Raw genomic sequence first — 24,160 nt, forward strand, 5'->3', positions numbered from 1 at the left:
ATCGCACCTATGGCTTCATCCGAAGCGTCAGCTTCCACGATAAATGGATGTTCCAGAACAGGATGCGCCAACACTGGAGCTGTAGTAAAGGCCTTTTTTAGCGCCTGAAAAGCTTGCTCAGCCTCCCCTGTCCACTCAAATAACCTCCCTTTCCTTAACAGCCTAGTGATAGGGACAGCGGTTTGGGAGAAGTGTACAATGAACCTGCGATAATAGTTGGCGAACCCCAAAAAGCTCTGTACCTCTTTCACATTCTTGGGGGCTGGCCAATCCCTCACTGCCTGTACCTTCCTTTCTGACATTTGTAATCCTTCAGGACTAAGATTCACACCCAAAAATTCCACCTCATGCACCCCAAACTCACATTTACTCAGCTTTACATAGAGATGGTGTTCTCTCAATTTATCCAGGACCTTGCAGACATGGTTCGTGTGGCATGAAACATCTTGAGAATATATCAAGATGTCGTCTATGTACATCACCACAAATTGATCTACGTATTCTTTTAGCACATCGTTTATGAAAAACTGAAATGCTGCTGGGGCGTTACAAAGCCCAAAAGGCATCACTAGGTATTCATATAAACCAAACCGTGTTTTGAACGCCGTCTTCCACTCATCCCCTTCCCTTACTCTAACCAGGTGATATGCCCCACGTAAATCTAAACGGGTGTAAATCCTGGCCTCTCTCACCTGGTCGAGCAAGACTGAAATGAGTGGAAGAGGGTATCGATTACGAATGGTGTTCTTGTTCAACGCCCTGTAGTCCACACATGCTCTCAAGTCCCCATTGGCTTTTGATATAAAGAAAAGAGGGGAAGCTGCGGGAGAACGAGAGGGGCGTATAAAACCCAATCGAGTATAATGGTCAATGTACTGCTTCAGATGGGAGGTTTCGGGCACAGACAAAGCATACACTCTACAAGATGGTAACGATGCCCCCTCCACTAAATCAATTCGACAGTCGTATTCCCTATGAGGGGGCAGAGTTTCTGCCTTCACCTCACTAAACACATCACTGTAAGAAGCGTATACTATTGGTAGCTTGACATCCTTTTCCGCAGCAGTGGCTGCAAAAAATGGTGTAGCTAACACGGAGACATTAGCAGACATACAAGGAGTGAAATGGTCCTTACAGGTCTCTGGGTCGAATCGTATAGATTTTGACTGCCAATTCACCACAGGGTTATGTTTATGCAGCCAAGGCATGCCCAAAATAATCTCGTACTGCGGAGCATCTATGATGTTCAATGTTAACACCTCAGAATGCACATACCCTTGCGTCACCATTGATAGCCCCAAATCACCAGTCCTCTCCGTTATCTGACCTGAGGTTAAAGGCTGCCCATCCACTGCCAAAACATCTTCCGGTGTCTCCCTAAGAACTCGAGGCAATTCTAGACGTCTTACCAGACCCTCGTCTACAAAATTACCAGTCGCCCCTGAGTCCACCATCACATTTACTGGACATCTTTCTAACTCATATTCTAACGTCATCACCACCACCAGGTGAGGCTCTGTTTCCTCATCACCAGATGAGGACAGGGAGGTAAGCTTCCATGCTTGTTCTCCGTCTACTCCCGCTGTGTGGTCTTCCTTCTGTTCGTTCTCTGGTACAGTTTTAGACACAGCGACTTTCTTAAATCTACTAAAAGTCCCTGATGCTTTTGGTTTAGAAGGACATTCCCGGACGTAATGTCCCTTCTTACCACAGTACATGCACAGGCCCTGTACCCTTCTGGCTTCTCTCTCTTCTCTAGACAATGGTGCTCTAAGAGCCCCTATCTCCATTGGTTCAGACGTAGCTTCCGTACCCCCAGATACTTTCCTAGGGTTTCTGTCAACGAAGTACGCTCCTCTTTCCCACCGTCTCCTATTGCTACCTCTATCCGTTAGTCTACTGTCTAACCTTAACACCAGGTTTACCATGTCCTCAAAAGTAGTGGGCTGAGGATCCACCTGTGCTACTACATCTTTTAAATCATCATGTAACCCCTGATAAAACAAAGATAATTTTTTTTCCTCTGGCCATGATGCTTCTACCACCAGCCTATTGAAGGCCGTTAGGTATGTTATCAACTCTCCTCTACCTTGTCTTAATGTCAATAGCTCACGATCAGCACAGAAAGTGGTGGCTCTTCGGTCAAAAACCCTCTCAAATTCCTTTTTGAACTCTGCCCAATTAGACAAAAGAGCATCATCACGTTTCACCAATGGTACCACCCAATCAGGTGCATCCCCAATTAAATAAGAAATCAAAAATGCCACCCTTGAATGATTTGTGGGGAACGAGGACGGTTTACAGGAAAAATGCATGAGCACCTGTGTCATAAACACATGCACCTTACGTGGATCCCCTGAAAACCGTTCAGGAGTAGCCAATGGAATGGGTGGGGGTACAGTAACCTGAACATTAGAAGATGATGCGGAAGCGTTGAACGGGTTACCACTCAAACGCTCCACCTTCTCCCGCAAAGCTGCTGTCTCAGCCTTGGAAGAAGCCAGCTCCTGCTGTACCAAAAGCAAAGCTTGTAACACATCCTCCATGGACGCCATTGCTGCTACATATGAATCAGGCAGAGTGTATTTCTTGGGTCAGTAATTCTGTTAGGCTTTGCACTCCGCAGGATTCACGTGCAGCAACAATGCTCCACCTCCGGACCGACCAAACACCCTGAAGTATAAACACAGGGTGCTCAGACGATACGGCGAGGGAAAAAAACCCATAAAGGGGAAAAAACCCAGAAAGAATAAAGAGGAGAAGGAAAGGGGCAGCAGGGATAAAGAAACTGAAAGACAAAAACATACAGGTTAATACATGGCTACATCCTACTCTCATTAATTCTTTCTAACACCATACCAACATGTATTCACCTGAAATCAATTGACTCTAACCACCCTGTGCTGTATCTCCCGTCTTCCTTCCTGATTAATACAAAAAGAAAAGCGTTACTATCAAGCCTGGTTGGGGAAGCGTAAAGTCTAGAAATGACTGACTTAAACCTACCCCACTGTGAAAACGTTTGAGTGGTAAAAGGATCCCAAAAGTATAATTAAATGGCACTTCCCATGCTTAAACAATATTTGAAACTTTAGCACTGTTATCTGATTCGAACAGAAACAGATTAAATCTTTCTTTCCTTGCTGATGCCAAAAAATACCCAAACACGGCAGTGTGTAGTTCACTCACTACCACACTCCGCTTTGGTAATTGCTTTGCCACAAAATCACAATTGTTCATGAACCCTTAGCCTTAGGTTCGTGACGGCAGTGTGGAGGTCCAACAATCCCCCCCTGCACTCCGCCACTCGAAGGTTGAATTCACACCAGTATGCTCATTCCTCATGGGAATATACCCAAAGAGCGAACGCTCGTAATGCCCAAATGTTTTCTCGCAGCAGCGAGCTCAATGCCAAATAAGAAACCAACAGTTCCTCGCAGCCGCGAGGCAAATCTCCAGCCAACAATAGTCTTTGTGATTTCGATATCAGAAATCATGTAAAGGTTCACCTTGTTCCACACGCTAACCAGCGCGCTAACAGAGACCCACAAAAGCGCTCTCACCAGTACCGGTCAGACTGGAACACACGGAGCCTTTGGGAAGGCGCCGTTCTGAGGAGCAGCCGCTGCCTAGGATCCGGAAAGAATTACTGACACCGGACTTCCTGGTCTACCGGCAGATATCCCGGGATCCCCGCCGGGAATTCTGGGAAATGTAGTTCCGCGCCCCAGGACCGCCGGTGATTGCAGTTCCTTGAGCAGGCGCTTTGGGCTAGATCCCGACAGAAATAACACCTTTTTTCTGAACCGGTTTGAGATTTTTCTTGTGCTGTGTTTGGGAAGGTCACCCAACGTGAATTGTTTTTCAAACATGGCAGCAAATACTGTATTAAAAATCTCAATTTTCACATATATTTGCTATAAAAAAACATAGGCTCTGAAAAGGCACTTATTTATATTCAAGTCCTTTCAAGGTGTGCCAATGAAACCCAATGCTCTCTAGTTCACCACAATGTTTTCAGAATGTGCTATTGATGCCCCTCAGTCAAAAATTACCTCTATTATGCCAGGGCCAGCATTTTGTCAAGGGTGCCCCTCATATGCCAAATATGACCTACAATAGCCCAGTCTCTGAATGTTCCAATTAATTCCATTATATACTTTCAGTTACCTTTCCCTATGCCTAAAACAGCCACAATCTCCAATGAGCTAGCACCAGCATATTGCCATGGGGACCCCTATGTCACCAATTTCCTCAAATGTGTCAGTATTTTCCATGAATGCCCAATATGCCAAGAATTACCTCCAACATGCCAGTACCAGTATTTTCCAAAGATGTCTGTCATGCTAACATTTGCCTCCAGTATACCAGCTGCAGTATATTTCTATGAGTGCTTCTATATGTCAAGAATTACCTTCAGTATGTCTGGGCCAATGGGAGTCTACCAAGCATAACACCACATTCGCACTCATATTCACTCACACTCATTCTCATTATACATCATTCATTCTTACATGCACTCATTTATTCGCACTCTCTATCTTGCACTCGCTCTAACTCACTCTCTCACTCAGAGTGAGCCATACTTACTTATACTCACTTGTACTATCATTTTCATTCATGCTCACTGATTCTCGCACACTCTACTCACTCATTCTCTCTTCATTCACAGTCACATTCACTCTAACACTCACTCAGATATTCTCAATTATGTGCACTCAATCTTATTGTCACTCATTATGACTCACGCATACTCAAACACACTCACTCTCACTTATTCTCACTCACTACCTGTCACTGATTCACACTATCTATTACTGACTCTCACTCACTTACACTTTCAGACACATACACAAGCTCACACATACAGACACTCACACATACACAAGCTCTCTTGCACACACACTCCCACCCACAAGCTCACACCCTACATTCATTTTTTAAAAATACTAAATATGCCACTGAAGGTCTTGTTCTAGTACCTGGATTTACATTTCTGATTACACTTTATAGTGAATGATAAACAAGTATTCACTGCACACTGTAAAAAAAAAGAAAAATGGGCAGAAAACAAAGGTAGAGCACAGTGCCTATAACGATGAGCTGCCCCTATATTTTTGCCACTGTTTTTACTACCTCTGAGGCCAGGGGTCTCAAAAGTAGTGCCAGGGTCACAAGGGGCAAGCCAGGGGCCGCCCCTAAGTGATGTTTATGGCTCTTAACCCCACAAATGTGCACACATTTTGACACAGTAAAAATAGTACATGGTTTCATGAATATAGTTTAAACAGTGAGATTTTACAAGATGTGAGGATCCCAGAAAATGCTAAGTTTAAATAAAGGTAGTGTATTCCTCAATGTAATGAATGCACAGAGGTAGGTTTATTAATATGAGAAAGTGATATTACAGTTCTTGCTCCCCATATAAAATATATACTAATATAAACATCGATTTTTGAATGAGGATGCACAAAACATAAATGTTTTTTTTCTTAACCCACTTCCAAGGAACAGTTCTAAAGCCAGTGAATTCCTGGGTTTAATAGGTAAGGGAGATACAGCCACCAAGATAAATTATCAATCCCACATAAATTCGATTATTCTATTATAGTATTCCATAAGGAAGTTGCAAGACCCCAGAACATCTTCCTCATTGCCAACATTGATGCATAAGAAACAACAATGAACCAAAGGAAGGAAATGAGGAGGGGAAAGTCATATAGGAATGAAAAAGCTAAATTAAGAATTTATACATAATCAATAACTGACAAAAACAAGAAATTTTAGAATTAGAAGACAACACTACTAGTTCAATGAAGAACACTGTCTATTAAGTATCCATGAATAATAAATAATGAAGTATTTTTAGTAGTCTGGGTTTTCCAAGGCTCAGAACTTCCATATGACTTCCTCTTTAAATGTGCACTCTGGAAACTGTCCATGCTCGTTACTGAAATGCAGTCTTTTGAAACAATTTGGCTCCAGCAAGATATCCTCCAGCATGACAGCATCACAGGCACACTCAACCCTTGAGAACTATCAACCAAATCAGAATTCCCAAAAAGGCATAATCTGGAAGAAGTTCAGAATCTACCAGCCTAACATGCTCTAAATCTCACCAGACTCAAGATTACAAAAATTTTCTTGACTTTAGCAACTGTACCTTGACCAAAATACGTGTTTATTCTTTTTAAGAAACTCAGGTTTCTTGAAATAGACACTTTCATCTACTATCCAGTTCATTTTATTCACACAGTGCTTGGCATTGTGCTGTGTGGGGAGAGTCACACTCCTCACACTAGAGATGGGTAAACCAGATCCACTACACTGAAATGAAGATAATTGTAGTCAGGAATTTTGGGTTGACATTTTAGATGTACAGTCAGTGGTTAAGGGCTAGTCACAAACTCTCTACAAAAACATGGGTGGATTTTCCGGATTATGCTGGTAAAGGCACTGAATTGCTGGGTGAGGGGCAGCACCATTAATGATTACGAAGGGTTGTACAACTTGTTGTTGAAGGAGCACACTCTTGATACGTGTTTTCTAGAGCTGTGACAACACCTGGTTGATAGCAAGCTTACTGATGCCAGGAAGCTTCTGAGGAGGTGGACCTCTTGGTCAGAACCAGAAGGTCCAAAAAAATATCTGGGGGACTCCCAAAAGGGCGGTCCAGATCCCAACTAGAAGAAGGCGGGGTTACATAAAAAGACTGAGCTCTCTAAACAAGTCACAGTGTTTGGTTCACATTCCCAACCTGGCCACCAGAAGGAAACTTACCTTGACAAAGGTCAGCATCTAAGTCCATCAAGTGGTATGAGTGAAATGAGTACGGGCACTACAAAGGGAATCCCAAGTGTCCTAAAGAAGCACCACCTCCCACTGGAGAAAATATTCCAGTGGTGGCTAGTATAGTGCTGAGGGAGGTGTTTGTCCCAGACAATGGGGGGAGGAGTTTACAGGGGGTACCCTAGTGTCCCTGGTAACAGTGAGATGGTTCCTAAGATCAATGTGCCCTCAAATTATACAAAGTATAGGCAAACGGGTAGCCATCAATGAACAAGGTGATGAAGTTCTGAGAGATACAGGGGCCAGTATGACTATAGTAAGAAAAAGTCATCTGGTTTTCGTAGGAAAAGTAATTCCTAATGCAATACAAAAGGTTGTGGTGGATGACAACATAAAGTGTCACTATCCTGTGGCCCTGGTTCCATTTGAGTGGGGGGGGTGTGGTCAGGTTTTCTGAAAGTTACAATGAGCCCTGCCATACCTATGGACTGTGTGCTAGGTAATGACCTGGAGCACACTACCTGGAAAGGGGAGCTCAAGGCTCACTTGGAGATATTAGGGTTACCTGAGTGGATATATGCCATGACAAGGTCCATCGCTGCCTGTGAAGGGACCCAAGAAGGGCTGGAGCCTTGAATAATGGCCCAGCCAACTGCTAAGAAGAGGAAAGGCAGAGGGTGTGGTAAACAGCACCTAATATACCTCAAGTGAGATGAATGGGGCACTTGCAGTCTGAGAAGACATTGCTTCCCTTGGTAACCTGTCTGAGCTTGCTGGATGGCATGTGGTAGGAGGACCCACCAAGTAGGACTTCTGTAAGTCACAAAGGGAGTGCCCAACCCTTGTGGGCATCAGGCAACAGGATGAAGCCCAAGCAGCAGGTGATTCCTCTGGCAGTCCCCACATTTACAAGGATGACACCCTACTGTACAGTGAGCCTGAGGTCTCTGGCCATAGGACATAAAGGGTCCTGGTGGTCCCTCAATGCTACAGATTCACCTGGCAGGACAGCAAGGCCAAGACAAGACCTTTGCAAGGCTGGTCCCCCACTTCTATTGGCCTATGAACAAGAATTCCCCAGATGCATCTTGTAGGACCTGCGTGAACTGCCAGGCTAGTGGGAAGACAGGGCAGAGGCTGAAAGCCCCTCTTAGCCCAATGTCTGTCAAAAGTACCCCCTTTGAGAGAGTGGGCATTGACATTGTAGGGCCTATGGATCCCAAGACACATCAGGCAACAGGTTCATCCTAGTACTGGTGGATCATGCCACTAGGATTCCAGAAGCAATCCTCCTAATGACCATTACAGCACCCGCATTGGCAAAGGACCTGATCGAAATTTTTATCCAAGTAAGTTTCCTCAAGGAAGTTGTATCTGACAGACACACAAATTTCATGTCTACTTATATGCAATCAATGTGGAAGGAGTGTGGGGTAACATATAGGTTCTCCACCCCTAACCATCCATAAACTAATGGGCTTGTTGAGAGTTCAACAAGACTCTGAAAGGCATGATTAGAGGCTTGCCTGAGGTCCTGAGGAAAAAGTGGAATATCCTCTACCATGCCTGTTGTTTGCTTACTTTGATGTGCCACAGAGAGGAGTGGGTTTCAGCCCTTTTCGAACTGTGTTATGGGCACCTAGACAGAGGACCTCTGATTCTGGTGAAAGAAGAGTGGGAGCAAATTCCCAGGAAAGTACCCCAGGATGCAGTGAGCTGCATGCTGGCCTTCAGAAGCCAGGTAGCTAAGTTATGGAAGCAAGCCTCCAGTAACCTTGAAGCCAACCAGGAAGCCATGAAGGAGTAGTATGACAACCATTATACCACTGTGGCATTTCAACATGGTCACAAAGTGTGGGTGATGGAGCCAGTAGAGACCTGTTCCCTCCTGGACTGCTAGAAAGGGCCATATGTAAATGTAAATGTACATGTATTTATATAGCGCAAATCACTGACCGAGGTCGGTATCTAAGCGCTTGCTTAGGGAACCCGTCCTGGTGTTCCCCTGTGAGATATGAGGTGATTGAAGGAAAGGGTGAGGCCACATACCTGGTGGACCTAAAGCCCCTAGGTAGTTCCACAGGGCACTGCATGTACATTGCCTCAAACCTCACTTTGAGAGGTCTGAGCTCACCATGTTGTTGGTGATTGATGGAGAAGCTGAAGGGAAGAGTAAACTCCCTGAACTCTTGCACTCCAAGGAGAATGATAGGTCTGTGGAAGAAGTAATCACTTCTCCTACTCTAACTCCTGGACAACAGAGAGACTGCTACTAATTGCTAGGGCAATACTCTTCTCTGTTTACCCTTATCCCTGGGACTTCCCCCCATGTACTCATGATGTGGACACAGTGGAGAACATCCTTGTTAAGAATACATCTTACAGGATATCAGATAAGGTGAGGTCCAGCATTATGGCTGAAGTGTCCAAAATGATGGAGTTGGGGGAGATGGAACCTCTGTTTGAGTCCTCTGGTTCTGGTACTAAAAGTTGCCCCATCAGGCACCACACATGAACTGAGCCTCTATGTGGATTATAGAGGGATAACTTTTGTGACAAAGATTGATGCTCATACTATCCCCAGAGCGGATGAGCTCATTGACAGGTTGATACTTCCCAGTACTTAAGAACCTTTGATTTTACATCAGGGTACTGGCAGATCGCCCAAACAGAGGGAGCAAAGGAGAGGTCAGTCTTCTTCACTCCAGAAGGCCACTGCCAGTTCAGAGTGATGTCCTTTGGATTAACAAACACCCTTGCCCCCTTCAAGAGGCTAGAGAACCAGGTTCTTGCTGGCATGGAGGCCTTCTCTGCTGCTTACCTAGATGACATAGCTGTCTCCAGGGACGTTTTGCAGGACCACCTTTTTCACCTTCAGGAAGTGTTTCAGGCCCTGCAACAGGCAGGCCTGACTATCAAGGCAAGAAAGTGCCAGGTATGGCAGGGTCTGTGGTGTACTTGGGACATCTGGTGGGCAGGGGGAAGGTTCAACCCGTAGAAACCATCATGGCGTGGCTGTCCCCTGAAACCCAGACTGAGGTCAGAGTATTCTTGGTCCTCACGGGGTACTACAGGAGGTTTATCAAGGGATATGACAATTGTTGCCCCCTTGACTGAGCGGTCTTCCAAGAAGCCGCCCAGAAATATGATTTGGACAGAGGCATGCCAACCTGCATTTAAATCCCTGAAGAGAGCCAAGTGCACAGCTCCTGTGCCTAAGGTCCCTGATTTCTTCCAGGAGTTCAGACAGATGCCTCAGAGCATGATATAGGGGCAGCCTTATCCCATCTTAATGAGGGGGGCCTAGACCATCCTGTAACCTTCATCTCCAGGAAGTTACACCCAGGAGATCAGAGGTAGAGTGCTATTGATAGAGAAGATTTTGCTGTGGTATGAGCACTGAAGAAGTTGAGGCCATACCTGTTTGGCACTCACTTCCTGAGTCAGACAGACCACAGGCCCCTCGGGTGGCCCATGCAAATGAGGGGTGAGAATCCAAAATTGTTGAGGTTGTCCATTTCCTTACAGAGTAAGGACTTCAGGTTGGAACACAGACCACGAGTAGACAATGCCAATGCTGATGATCTGTCCAGATTTTTCCTCTGTAATGATGAGTACTCCCTAGAGGTTGTGTAGATCTCCCCGCTGCCAGCTGGGGGGACTTGTGTCAAACCTGTCATCCTTAGGGTGTTCTTTCTCCTAACTTTTTGCTTTTGCCTCTCATTGTTGTTGATTCTTTTTGTTGGCCTTAGAACTCTGAGCACTGTATCACTGTCAACCAGTGCTAAAGTGTATGTGCTTCTCCCCTAAACATGATGATATTGGTGTATACCTGATTGGCATATTTCTTGCACTAGTAAATCCCTTGTAAAGTGGTATACCATATGTCCAGGAGCTGTACTTCAACTGCTACTAGTGGGCCTGCAGCACTCATTGTGCCACCCACAGAAGTAGCCTTTCAAACCTCTTTCAGGCCTGTCACTGCAGTGCCTGTGTGTGCAGTTTACCACCTCTTCAACTTGGCATTTAAAACTACTTGCCAAGCCTTACATCCCCTCTTTTTACATATAAGTAACCCTAGGGGCAAGGTGCTATGAAAGTAAAAGGAAGGATATGTGCCCTTATGTTTTGCGTGTCCTGATAGTGACAAACAGCCAATTTAGTTTTTCACTACTGTGCAGCCTACCCCTCTCATAGGCCTGCATTGGGAATTCCTTAATATACTTTTAAGCTGTAATTTCCAATCAGAGAGGCATAGCTTTTTCATGTTTGTTATGTTTGCAATGGTAATGATAAATCCTCCTTACTGGTGACGTTAGATTTAACATTTATATTTAATAAAATCCACTTTTAGAAAGTGGAAATTTCTTTGTACTTACTGCTCTTTGTGCCTTACTGCCTGTAGCTGCCACCCAGCCCAGACATGTATTGTATGCCTGGGCTGGGTGACAGCTACAGTGTGTGCATTCTCATCTGCATTCTGGTAGCCTTCCTGAACAAGAAGGGAGAGAGGTGGATCACACTTTTACCACACAGGGTTAGCCTGGCAGACAGGACTGCATTGAATGCAGTCCTTGTGCACTTCAGAATGTTCCTTGAAAGTCATGTCTTACATTAAAGAAACTTTTAGGTATAAGTACTTGGTCTCTGACACCCTAAAATCAGACACTTCTGGATCTTAAACTGAACCTCTGTCAGAAAACTGCTGTGCTGCTGAAAGACTCAACAGGACTGGTTTCTGGAAGGACTGCATTTATGCTTCCTGCCCTACTACCTGCTGCTTCCTGACTTTGCTGGAGGGACTCTGCTTCCTTCAAAGTGATCTCCAAGGACTTGCTGGCTTGCCTCCTGATCTTCTGAAGTCTCATGGAAACAAAAGACTTTCAACTCATCATCTACAGCTCCTGGGCCCATCTCCAACTTGCTTCTGACCTCCACAAGGTGCCTCTGCAGTCGTGGGCCCTTGGATGTGGAGTTTGGGCCCCTGAAATCAAGCATTTGGGCTCTTCACGACTGCAAACAGGTCTGTTTGCTCTGGAACTGCCCTGCTTGCTCGAATAATCAGCATGAGCTGCAGCAGCATCATCTCCTCACACAGCTAGCATTGCCAACCGCGACAGTGACCGTGAGGACCCGTTTGTGGTTGCTCAACTGACTCTTCGCACCCGCAGGATTATCGTTGGCCCATCTTGAGATGGTAAAACTTCAGCAGAACCTGTTTGCAACTGTATCTAACCCACGCCCCATCATGGTAAGACTGAACTTTGGGTTTACCTTGGTCTAGTGTGACCTAAAGTAACCTTAATTTACTTCTCTGCACTGTTTTTGGTTTAATCTTTAAAAATGTATATCTTGACTTCTAACTTATTGGATTTTTGTAATTTTGGTTTCATGATGCTCAGATAATTATCCTCTATTTTTCTAAATCTGTGTAGAGTTTTTTGTTGTGCTTTCGTTGTGTTACTGTGTGTGTGTGTGTTATACAAATACTTTACACATTGCCTTTGTAGATGAACCTGACTGCTCTGTGGTGAGCTACCAGAGGGTGAACATAGGTTATCTTATTATGTATCTAGCTTACCCAACCAAGAGTGTTGATTCCTGTCCTGCCTGGGTGCATAAATCAGGCAACTAGAAATCATTTCTAACACTCCCTCGTATATTTTAACCGCCCGGACTCGCTCCTGACCGGTTGCTCCCTCCTTGCTCCTCTCCCAGTACTGCTGCTGTCTGCCTGGGGATCTTCGCACTGCTGACTGACATCACGGTATCGCCTGCATTTAGTAAATTAGCGGTATCGCCTGCATTTGGCCAATTTGCGCTGTGTTTTCTGAAACTCATAGCTCATAGCGCATGTGATTGTAGCGCCGCCCGCCCTGCATTGCATTTAGCTGTGTTTGCCCACCTGCCAGCAACGTGTATTATTGTGTTAATCTCCTTTTCGCTGTCCCTGGCGACCTATTGCCCCTGCCTCGCCTCCCCTCTGACCTCCATTTTGTTTGCTGTTGTTGTTTTCCCTGCCCCTCCTCCCCGCTACCGCCTCCCAGCTGCTGACCCTCCCACCCACGTTCACAGAGCCTACCTCGTCCTTTCAGCCCCTGTGACCGCCCGGACTCGCTCCTGACCGGTTGCTCCCTCCTTGCTCCTCTCCCAGTACTGCTGCTGTCTGCCTGGGGATCTTCGCACTGCTGACTGACATCACGGTATCGCCTGCATTTAGTAAATTAGCGGTATCGCCTGCATTTGGCCAATTTGCGCTGTGTTTTCTGAAACTCATAGCTCATAGCGCATGTGATTGTAGCGCCGCCCGCCCTGCATTGCATTTAGCTGTGTTTGCCCACCTGCCAGCAACGTGTATTATTGTGTTAATCTCCTTTTCGCTGTCCCTGGCGACCTACTGCCCCTGCCTCGCCTCCCCTCTGACCTCCATTTTGTTTGCTGCCCCTCCTCCCCGCTACCGCCTCCCAGCTGCTGACCCTCCCACGCTCCGCCCCCTCCACCATCCATTTATGGCCAATGCCCCCACGTGCAGCGTCCACGCGCTACGGCCGCGCCGAAGGTGCGCCAAAGGAAAGCCCGTCTACGCCCCTTCGCGCCTGGACCGCGCCCAGCGCCAGACCCCCTGCCCCTCGCTCTGCCCAGCCTTCCCGCATTACCTACGATGCAGCCACCCTCCTAGCCCTTAACCCCGGTCGCGCGCCCAACTGCGTCCAAGCCGCTCCTGGACACACTCATGGACCTTTCTCCTGCTACTCCTGCAAATTCAGCGGCTCCGACCACATCTCCGCCACGACCACACCACAGATTCCCGACCCCAACCACCTACAATGCATCCTTCTCAACACTCGATCGGTCCACAGACACGCCATTGACCTATGGAATCTACTAGACACCATATCTCCAGACGTCGCCTTCCTAACGGAAACATGGATGAACGCTTCCTCCGCCCCAGACATCACCATTGCCATCCCGGAAGACTATAAGATCACACGCAAAGACCGTACCGGCCACACAGGAGGAGGCATCGCTATCGTCCATAAGAAATCAATCCGCATCTCAACCAGCTCTGACACCAACCTCGCCAACTCCGAACACCTCCACTTCCAAACACACATCGACCCCAAGACCACACTCAGAGGCACCCTCCTCTACAGACCACCACGACCCCGAGCTAAATTCAGTGAAGACATCACAGACTTCATCACTCCACACGCGCTCCCCTCCAAAGAATACATCCTTCTGGGAGACCTCAACTTTCACCTCGAAAAGATCAACGACCGCAACACTACCACCCTCTTGGACAACCTCGCCAACCTCGGACTTAAACAACTAGTCACCTCCCCCACCCACATCGCAGGTCACACACTCGACCCCATCTTCACCTCCAGCAATCATGTCTCCTTCAGCCATACTACAGATCTCCTCTGGACTGACCACAACTGCGTCCACTTCACCTACAACAAGCCAAAACCCACTAACCACCTCCAACCAACTCTGCAAAGAAACTGGAACAAGATCACCACCGACCAGATCTCCTCATCGCCCCTTCTAAACACCCCAGCCCACTCTTCCAACCCAGACCAAGCCGCCGCCAACTTCACCCTATGGTTATCCAACACCGCCGACACCTTAGCACCACTGAAAAAACGTCAAAGCAAACCCGGCAACAAGAAGGCCTCATGGTTCAACGATGATCTTAAGAAGTTCAAGAAACTCTGCCGATCCCTTGAAAAGGCCTGGAAAAAAGACCCAACCACCAGTACCAAGGACGCCTTCAAAAACGCCACCCGCACTCACCACCAACTGATCCGAAAGGCCAAGAAAACAGCATTCAAGGATCGACTTGACAACAACGCCCACAACAGCAAGGAACTTTTCAACATCGTCAAGGAATTTTCCAACCCCTCGGCCAACTCCAACGACATCACCCCCTCTCAAGCCCTCTGCGACTCCCTAGCCTCATTCTTCCACAACAAAATTGCAGACATCCACAACAGCTTCGACAACCAACCCGGAGACCAACCCACCCAACCATTTGCTGAACACTCTCCCCCCGTGAACACCCTCAACGACTGGAACCCAATCTCTACTGAGGACACAATGCGCCTGATGAACTCCATCCACTCAGGCTCCCCCACTGACCCATGTCCTCATCACATCTTCAACAAAGCAGACTCCGTCATAGCACCGCACCTACGAGACGTCATCAACTGCTCCTTCAACTCCGCCACCTTCCCGGAAAGCTGGAAACACGCTGAACTCACCGCCCTTCTGAAAAAACCCACAGCGGACCCCACCGAACTCAAAAATTACCGACCCATCTCGCTCCTTCCATTCCCGGCCAAAGTCATCGAGAAAGCTGTCAACAACCAGCTCGCCGCTTTCCTCGAAGCCAACAAATCCCTCGACTCCTCACAATCTGGCTTCCGAGCAAAACACAGCACTGAGACCGCCCTCATCGCAGCAACAGACGACATTCGAACTCTATTGGACAATGGAGACACAGTCGCCCTCATCCTCCTCGACCTCTCGGCAGCATTCGACACAGTTTGTCACAGCACTCTTTTACAACGCCTCAATAACATCGGAATACAAGGAAAAGCACTTGAATGGATCACCTCATTCCTCACCAGAAGAACCCAGAGAGTCCGCCTCCCACCATTCAAGTCCGAGGCCACTGAAGTCATCTGCGGCGTACCTCAAGGATCCTCACTCAGCCCCACCCTCTTCAACGTTTACATGAGCCCACTCGCGGCCATCGCCCGCCAACACAACCTCAACATCATCTCTTACGCGGATGACACTCAACTAATCCTTTCTCTCACCAATGACCCCAGCACCGCCAAAACTAACCTACACGAAGGAATGAAAGAAGTTGCCGAATGGATGAAACAAAGCCGTCTGAAACTGAACTCGGACAAAACAGAAGTCCTCATCTTAGGTACATCCCCCTCTGCATGGGACGACTCCTGGTGGCCGGAAGCCCTTGGAAAAGCACCCATCCCGACAGACCACGCACGTAACCTGGGCGTCATCCTGGATTCTTCACTCTCAATGAACAGACAAGTCAGCGCCGTTTCCTCATCCTGCTTCAACATTCTTCGCATGCTCAGAAAAACATTTCACTGGATCCCCACCGAAACAAGGAAAACAGTCACCCATGCTCTAGTCACGAGCCGTCTGGACTACGGAAACACCCTCTACGCAGGTACGTCCGCTAAACTCCAGAAGAAACTCCAACGAATCCAAAACGCCTCAGCCAGGATCATATTAGACATCCCGCGCAACGAACACATCTCTGGCCACCTGAAAGACCTCCACTGGCTACCCGTCAATAAGAGAATCACCTTCCGACTGCTAACCCACGCACACAAATCACTCTACGACATCGGACCAGAATGCCTCAACTCACGACTATCCTTCTACACCCCCTCCCGCCAACTTCGCTCTTCCAGCCAAGCCCTCGCCACTGTACCTCGCATCAACAAGACCACCATGGGAGGCAGATCATTCTCTTACCTGGCTGCTAAAACATGGAACTCACTCCCCGCTTACCTTCGCCTCACCCAGAACCACCTAGCATTCAGAAAGCAACTTAAAACTTGGATATTTGACAAGTAATCCCCCTCCCATTTCTAAGCGCCTTGAGACCCTCTGGGTAGGTAGTGCGCTATATAAATTCTCTGACTTGACTTGACTTGAATCCTTTATCTAATCGGTACCATTCTGATCTTTCACATCAATATTGCCTGAACCATTACTTAACTGAAAAGGATTAAGCTTGCAGCCAGTATTCCGACCCTAAAGACTGGCAAAATAAGACACCCCAGTGACTTCATTGGGGAAACAGTGGTTGGCTCCCAACTTTTCGCTGTAAGACTCTATGACTGCAAATTTACACTCCTCAGCAGACATTCACCTTCACCAATCTGTTCACATGCTCAACCATACCATTCACTTGAGATGCAGAGAATGCCATTCTGAAATGACTAATGGACAGATCCTTCAATAATTGGTTCATTTCCAGCAACACAAGTTGGATATAATTGTTCACAATCAAAGTTTTAAGAATCTCCTCATAAGCAAACACATCCATTAGAAATTCTAAAACCCTCTCAGTGGTAATCGTAATTGGCGGTCACTCAGTTCGCTACTAACTATTTCAAAGTGTAAGCCACAAAACAAATCTTTCTGCTGTAGTCATAAGGTCCCATAATGCCAAGGCCCAGTTTCATCCAAAGCTCCAATGTAACTTCTGCTGGCAAGAGAGAAGATGCCCAGGTCAACTTAGACTTATCATTGCAAGCACTCTGATAATACCATCCAACCAACTAATTTTCCATTTTTTGGCACCAGTATTACTACCTCACCTTGCCTTAGTGTGATTGCATTCCAAATGAAACAAATGGACCAAATGTATAATTTACACCTTACCTCAAATGGGGCACGTGTCTACCCCACTACACATCTCCTCCTCTGAGACACCCAACTTTTTCAAACCCTTCTAAAATAATCCAAGGGGCTCAGACAATGTCAACAAACCAGGCCCATTTTTAACAACAAAATGATTTTCCTGCAGACACACAGCATCCTTATTTGACTATTCTTTCACTCTTGTTAACCTAATGCAGATTCCCTAAACCTGACAGCTCCACCTCCGTTGACTCCCTCCGATCTTGCCTATTGCAAGAGCAATAATGATTCCAGTATTTCACAGGCATTTGATTCTGAGCCCTAACATAAAGACATTAATTCTAAAGACCCTGTAATTCAGTCCATACCATTGCTATGCAGGCACACAACATTTTAGCAGGGCACTTGTAATCAGGACGTACATATCTTTCTCAAACTAAAACAAGAACTAGAACTACTTTCCAATTTCCCAGCTCATCTTTGACCATTCAATGTATCCTCTAAAACTTATCCTGCTCTGAGGTACTCTATCTCTCTCAGTGCCATGAGTCATCTCTTACCCTATGAATGTGTCTTGACACAGATTTCTGAAAGCATTCAACCTCTGGAAGAAAATGATACAAACACCCCATTACACTGGAAACATATAGAAAAACATAAAATTTTATATGCCAGATCCCCAACAGCCTAGCCCCCTCAACTTATTTTTTTTCAACCATCCCATGTAAAACTCATTTTTTAACTCCCACTCACATTTGACTCCAAAAGTCTTTGAATCACAGCCATGAATACATTCTATGACCAGAAGCTCAAGATAAAACTACACCCAATCCTAAATGGATGAAGGAGCATGTATAGCCCTCAGCACATCAGAGAGTAGATATTGGCCCTCACTGCACACACATCTGTGAGCGTTGCCACAAAAGAAGAATACTTTCAAGACTTTATCACCTCACAAACAATGCCTAGTAAGCACATTATCTCACCTCTCTCCTTCAATTAAATGAGAAAAGCTTCCTTTGGGTTGATTCTAGTAGTTCAAGCAACTTGAAGATCACAGTCATCTTATATTCCTCACACATCATACATACAAAGGGGATTCAGGAGTAAACCCAAGGTCAAAACTAGAAAGAGAGTTATTTTTCAAAAATATATCAGTTTATTCTTCTAATTAAAAACAAATACATAAAAATATATTTTCACACTGTAAAAATTTCATTAAAAACAAATCAATAAGGGGGGGGTGGAGCTTGCTGGCGTCCATGCAAGACGTGTGAGAGCTGAGCTCCTCGCCTGAGCCCCTTTAATATTCGTCAAATTGATCCTTTTTGGCACCTCACTGTCCTCAGCGAGGGCGGATTTTGCTTCTACGATCCCTAGAGCTGCTGGGGGCACCTTTCCTGATCGAAATCGGTGGTGGCATCGATCAACGGACCGGCGGAGTTTGGAGTGGCGGACCAGGCCGCAATCCGCGGACTATCCTTGGGAGCTGCCCGCCCTACGTAACACTACGTGCGGCGTGAGGTTGCTGTGTGGCCCCGATCTGCCGGACTGCTTTCTACCCTGTGCTGATTCTGGACTGGTCCTCACCAGTGCTGGCTCACTGTTGCCCCTCTGCCTTGTGTGTGTTTGCTGCGACTACTTGGCGGAGGCCTGGGGCTCCCCGGAGTGGCCTACGGACCGGACCGCGGGAAGTTGCGCCCTACGGCTGCCGGTTGACGGGCTCCGCCGCTACTCTGATCGGCCTGAGGACTGGAAAGACACTGGTATTGGGACGTGTGCTTTGGTGTGTACTGGCGCTTCTCGACACCCAGCGGTGTGACCTGCACCGTGGTGGGAGTCTGGAGTTTGGGTTTCTCCCCCTGGACTAGTCTGTGCCACGCGGCCCGCGGCCGCCATCTTTGACCTCCATTCTTTGCTGCGCACCGGACTGCTTCGCGGTGTTCGCTCCCCCGGCACTCCCCCTACATCGAGCCGCCTCTTGCTCCTTGCTTAGCCCATATACTGTGAGCTCTGCCATGGGGAAAGGCGACAGAAATCAGCCGAAGCTCACGTTCGAGCAGTGGAGGCCAAAGGGCGCGGAGGGTGCTCCTCCGGAAACATCATCGCAGGCGGCGGAAGGCTCGCTCTGTGCGGACATTCGCGAAATGCTCGGCGCCATGGAGAAAGGCCTGCAGCAAAGTATGTCAGCGATCGGCTCGAAAATCGACGCCTTATCACTCCGTATGGACCGGATGTCCGAGAGGGTGGACAAACATGCGGAACGTTTGGACATGGCGGAGCGTAGGCTGACGGAGGCGGAGGAGGCCCAAACGGAGTGGGATAAGGACCGTAAGCAATTCGGCCGCCTCCTCCAGGTCATACAGAACAAAACGGAGGATCTGGAGGCGCGTTCACGGCGCTCCAACGTGCGCATCACGGGGGTTGCGGAATCCACCAACACCGGAAAGATGGAACTGTTCGTCGGGAAGTTGCTTCACAAGCTCCTGGGAGAGGACGTCTTCTCCCCCATGTTTATTGTTGAGAGGGAAACAACCTCTGTGGGTGTGGTTCTGCACTCCTTTGTTTATTCTGATGTTTATTAAGTTCGTTTAGTTTTAATAATGTGGTTGGTGCTGGATGTGATACTCCCTCTGAGCATGGGAGGTATTAATAGATTCGAACACGCGTTGCTTGGGCCCCAAGCTTCACTTTCACACAGCACTCTCTGATAGTGTAAAACAAATTTCATAACATATTGTTCATGGAATTGTCTTTTTATTGTTTCCTTTTTTGATTTATCCTCTTTAGGTAATTATTTCATCATTACCTTCATTTTTTACGTAGTCATTTCATATTACATGTACATTTGCCCAATGCATTTCAAGCACTAAATGCCCTTCCTCAGGGGACTTCGTTCTGAAAGAATAACAATATGTCGGTACAATCTCACAATCATATTTCATTGTTATATACCTAAAACATAACCAATAAATGTCTGTCTTTAATTCATCAACCTTATATCCCTGTGATAAAAAAACGTGACTGTTGTCTATTGATACGTATTTTACTTTTCACACAACGAAGGTGCAAGCATGCGTGAACAACCCTTCACTGGGATTTATCACTGACCTTCTCTCTAATGATCTTGAGCCATGTGCATCTAAAAAGTAAGTAAGCCAAGTGTTCAAATAATCCACGCTGTCAGAATTTCGCTATAACGCGTTTAAAATCCGCGTTCACATTCTATACGTCTACATTTGCTGTTAGCCTCTTACCGGGTGTATTTGCTCTCCCGCGTTCACCGCGATTCCTTCTCCCTTCCGGGTTCGTGTGTGTGTTTGGCGTGCGTCGCTCTATACTTAAACCTCTATGGTTACGTGATCACGTGACATGTACCTCGGCGAGTAAACAAACTAGAAAACGGACGATTTGTTTATCTAATACTATCATGGCTGACGTGTGTTTGAACACTCGGTTTTGATGTTAAACTATGTGGTGTGACTCATAACAATCACCGTATGTAAATCAGGTGAAATATAAATGGAAATAAAACGAATTGTAAATATGAAGTAAAGATCAGAATAGAATTCTAAATAGTAATGCTATGAAAGAAAACATAACATAATGGTATAAATGAAAACATAATCCACATGTGCTTGGTTCGAGTACATTACTCTACTCCATGTCTTCCAGTCACATCAAACCAAATATATACATCTTATGATCATACTGACAGTCTATATGAAGCAACTCAGTTCCATCCGTTCATTTAGTCCTTTCGGATGTAATGTACATAAGAAATTCATCCAAAATGTTTCTCTTCTTAACAGTGCGTTATTTGTGTCTGTACCTGCTTGTGGTTTTATCATCTCCAATATACAAAATTTGAGTTGCGAAGGATTGTGCCTCGCTTCATTAAAATGCACTGCCACTGTGGACTTGGGATTCTTCAATCTAATATTACTTTTGTGCTCCGTAAGTCTGATTTTTATCTTTCTCAAAGTTTTACCCACATAGGACAATCCGCATGGGCATCTTAGCATGTATATTAGATTACTGCTGTCACATGTTCCTGTTACCTTCAGTTTAACCGGTGTTCCTTTTGTGGGGTGGTTGATAACATTCCCTTTGATTATCGCTGTGCAATTCCCACAATTGTGACATGGCACTGTTCCTTTGTAGTTATCCGTTAGTGACTGAGCAAGTGGTTTCTCGCACCAGCAACATGCAATTCGATGATATTGCTCACACCACAGAACAAAGAGCCGAAATATTGGCGTTCAGTAAAGATGATACAGACAGAATATACGCACTGATAGAGGACGCTGAAGAAATATGTCAAGGTACAGGATCAAAAGAATCAAATATTAAACAATTACTCTACATGTCTAAAAAGATCATCAACCAAAAATTACATGCAAGTACGCTCATAAAATATCACAAAACGCAACGGATTCCGCGTGGTCTAAGGATATCACTGAAGTCTACACTGTGTAAAAATAACGCCAGGTTCACTGAAAGATGGTTCGCAATTTTAAACAAATGTTCGCTAGACCTTATCTTAGCAGGTACAGACACAAATAACGCACTGTTAAGAAGAGAAACATTTTGGATGAATTTCTTATGTACATTACATCCGAAAGGACTAAATGAACGGATGGAACTGAGTTGCTTCATATAGACTGTCAGTATGATCATAAGATGTATATATTTGGTTTGATGTGACTGGAAGACATGGAGTAGAGTAATGTACTCGAACCAAGCACATGTGGATTATGTTTTCATTTATACCATTATGTTATGTTTTCTTTCATAGCATTACTATTTAGAATTCTATTCTGATCTTTACTTCATATTTACAATTCGTTTTATTTCCATTTATATTTCACCTGATTTACATACGGTGATTGTTTTGAGTCACACCACATAGTTTAACATCAAAACCGAGTGTTCAAACACACGTCAGCCATGATAGTATTAGATAAACAAATCGTCCGTTTTCTAGTTTGTTTACTCGCCGAGGTACATGTCACGTGATCACGTAACCATAGAGGTTTAAGTATAGAGCGACGCACGCCAAACACACACACGAACCCGGAAGGGAGAAGGAATCGCGGTGAACGCGGGAGAGCAAATACACCCGGTAAGAGGCTAACAGCAAATGTAGACGTATAGAATGTGAACGCGGATTTTAAACGCGTTATAGCGAAATTCTGACAGCGTGGATTATTTGAACACTTGGCTTACTTACTTTTTAGATGCACATGGCTCAAGATCATTAGAGAGAAGGTCAGTGATAAATCCCAGTGAAGGGTTGTTCACGCATGCTTGCACCTTCGTTGTGTGAAAAGTAAAATACGTATCAATAGACAACAGTCACGTTTTTTTATCACAGGGATATAAGGTTGATGAATTAAAGACAGACATTTATTGGTTATGTTTTAGGTATATAACAATGAAATATGATTGTGAGATTGTACCGACATATTGTTATTCTTTCAGAACGAAGTCCCCTGAGGAAGGGCATTTAGTGCTTGAAATGCATTGGGCAAATGTACATGTAATATGAAATGACTACGTAAAAAATGAAGGTAATGATGAAATAATTACCTAAAGAGGATAAATCAAAAAAGGAAACAATAAAAAGACAATTCCATGAACAATATGTTATGAAATTTGTTTTACACTATCAGAGAGTGCTGTGTGAAAGTGAAGCTTGGGGCCCAAGCAACGCGTATTGTTGAGAGGGCCCATCGCACTCTCGGTCCCAAGCCGCAGCCTGGCCTCCCCCCGAGACCAATCATTGCAAAGCTTTTGAACTACAGGGACCGCGACCTGGCCCTCCGTCTGGCGAGGGAGAAGGGGGAATTGCAGTTTGAAGGAATGAACATTTCCCTCTATCCTGACTTCACAGCTAGGGTGCAAGAGGAGCGGAAGCGATTCGCCCCCTACAAGAAACAGATGAGAGACATGGGGCTCGACTATGCCATGCTATACCCGGCGAGACTCCGGATCAATAAACAAGGACATTCGCATTTTTTCACCGACCCGGCTGACCTGAAAAAATCGCTTAAGGAATGGGCCAAAGAACAGCGCAACAGCCCGAGGGATCAGCGTACGGAGGATGAGGAAGCTGTATCTTTGGAGGGTCAGGGCTGAACTGTCCCTTGCCGTGTAGCTTGGCTTGGCTACTTCACTGCGACTGTATGTATTGCATTCCAGTACTCGATGTGACTCTCCTTTGCCTTCATAACATTTTGGTTTGTGACCCTTAAATTGCCTGGCTCGTGGTGGTGCCACGGAATGGGGCTCGAACTTTTGTTGCTTTTCTTCTGTTATCGGGGGGGTGCTCCTGGTGGAACGTTGGGACTGATTATTCACCACTCTGCTTGTTCTGCTGCTGGGGCTTAGGTGGGGTGCCGAACGCAATGGGGGTGGGGCTGGGAGCAACAACTGTATCTGGCCCTTGTTGGAGAGTATTGTAGTCTAGCCAGAACCTCTGCCCCTGCGCTTTCGGCTTTCTGACCCTCTAGGGGGTCTTGGGTTTGTAGTGGGGTGTTTCGGGTGGGTTCAGGGTGGGTAGTGCTATGCTCTGTCCGACCGGGTTGGGGTTGGTCGGCTGTGGGTGGGTGGTTGTTGGCTGTGTTCTTATACTGTTGCTGCCATGCTGTTTGGGGTTCAGGGTTTGCCGGGTGGGGGGTTTGTTTTTGCCGACTACTGCACTGTGTCTGCCACACTATCTGCTCTGCGACATTTTACTTTCTAATCTGCCATGTCGACTGCTGAATCACTGAGTACGGAGAGCTCCCTGGGCTCTCTGCGATTGCTGACCTGGAACGTGAGGGGGCTTAACGATTTCCGCAAACTCAGGAAGGTCTTAGCATATTTGCAACGCCATCACATTGACTTTGCTTTACTGCAGGAAACACATCTGCCGCTTTCCAGCCCTATGTTGCAGATGAGGGGCCTTGGCCCC

Source organism: Lissotriton vulgaris, chromosome 11, assembly GCF_964263255.1.
Source record: "Lissotriton vulgaris chromosome 11, aLisVul1.2, whole genome shotgun sequence".
Classification (NCBI taxonomy): domain Eukaryota; kingdom Metazoa; phylum Chordata; class Amphibia; order Caudata; family Salamandridae; genus Lissotriton; species Lissotriton vulgaris.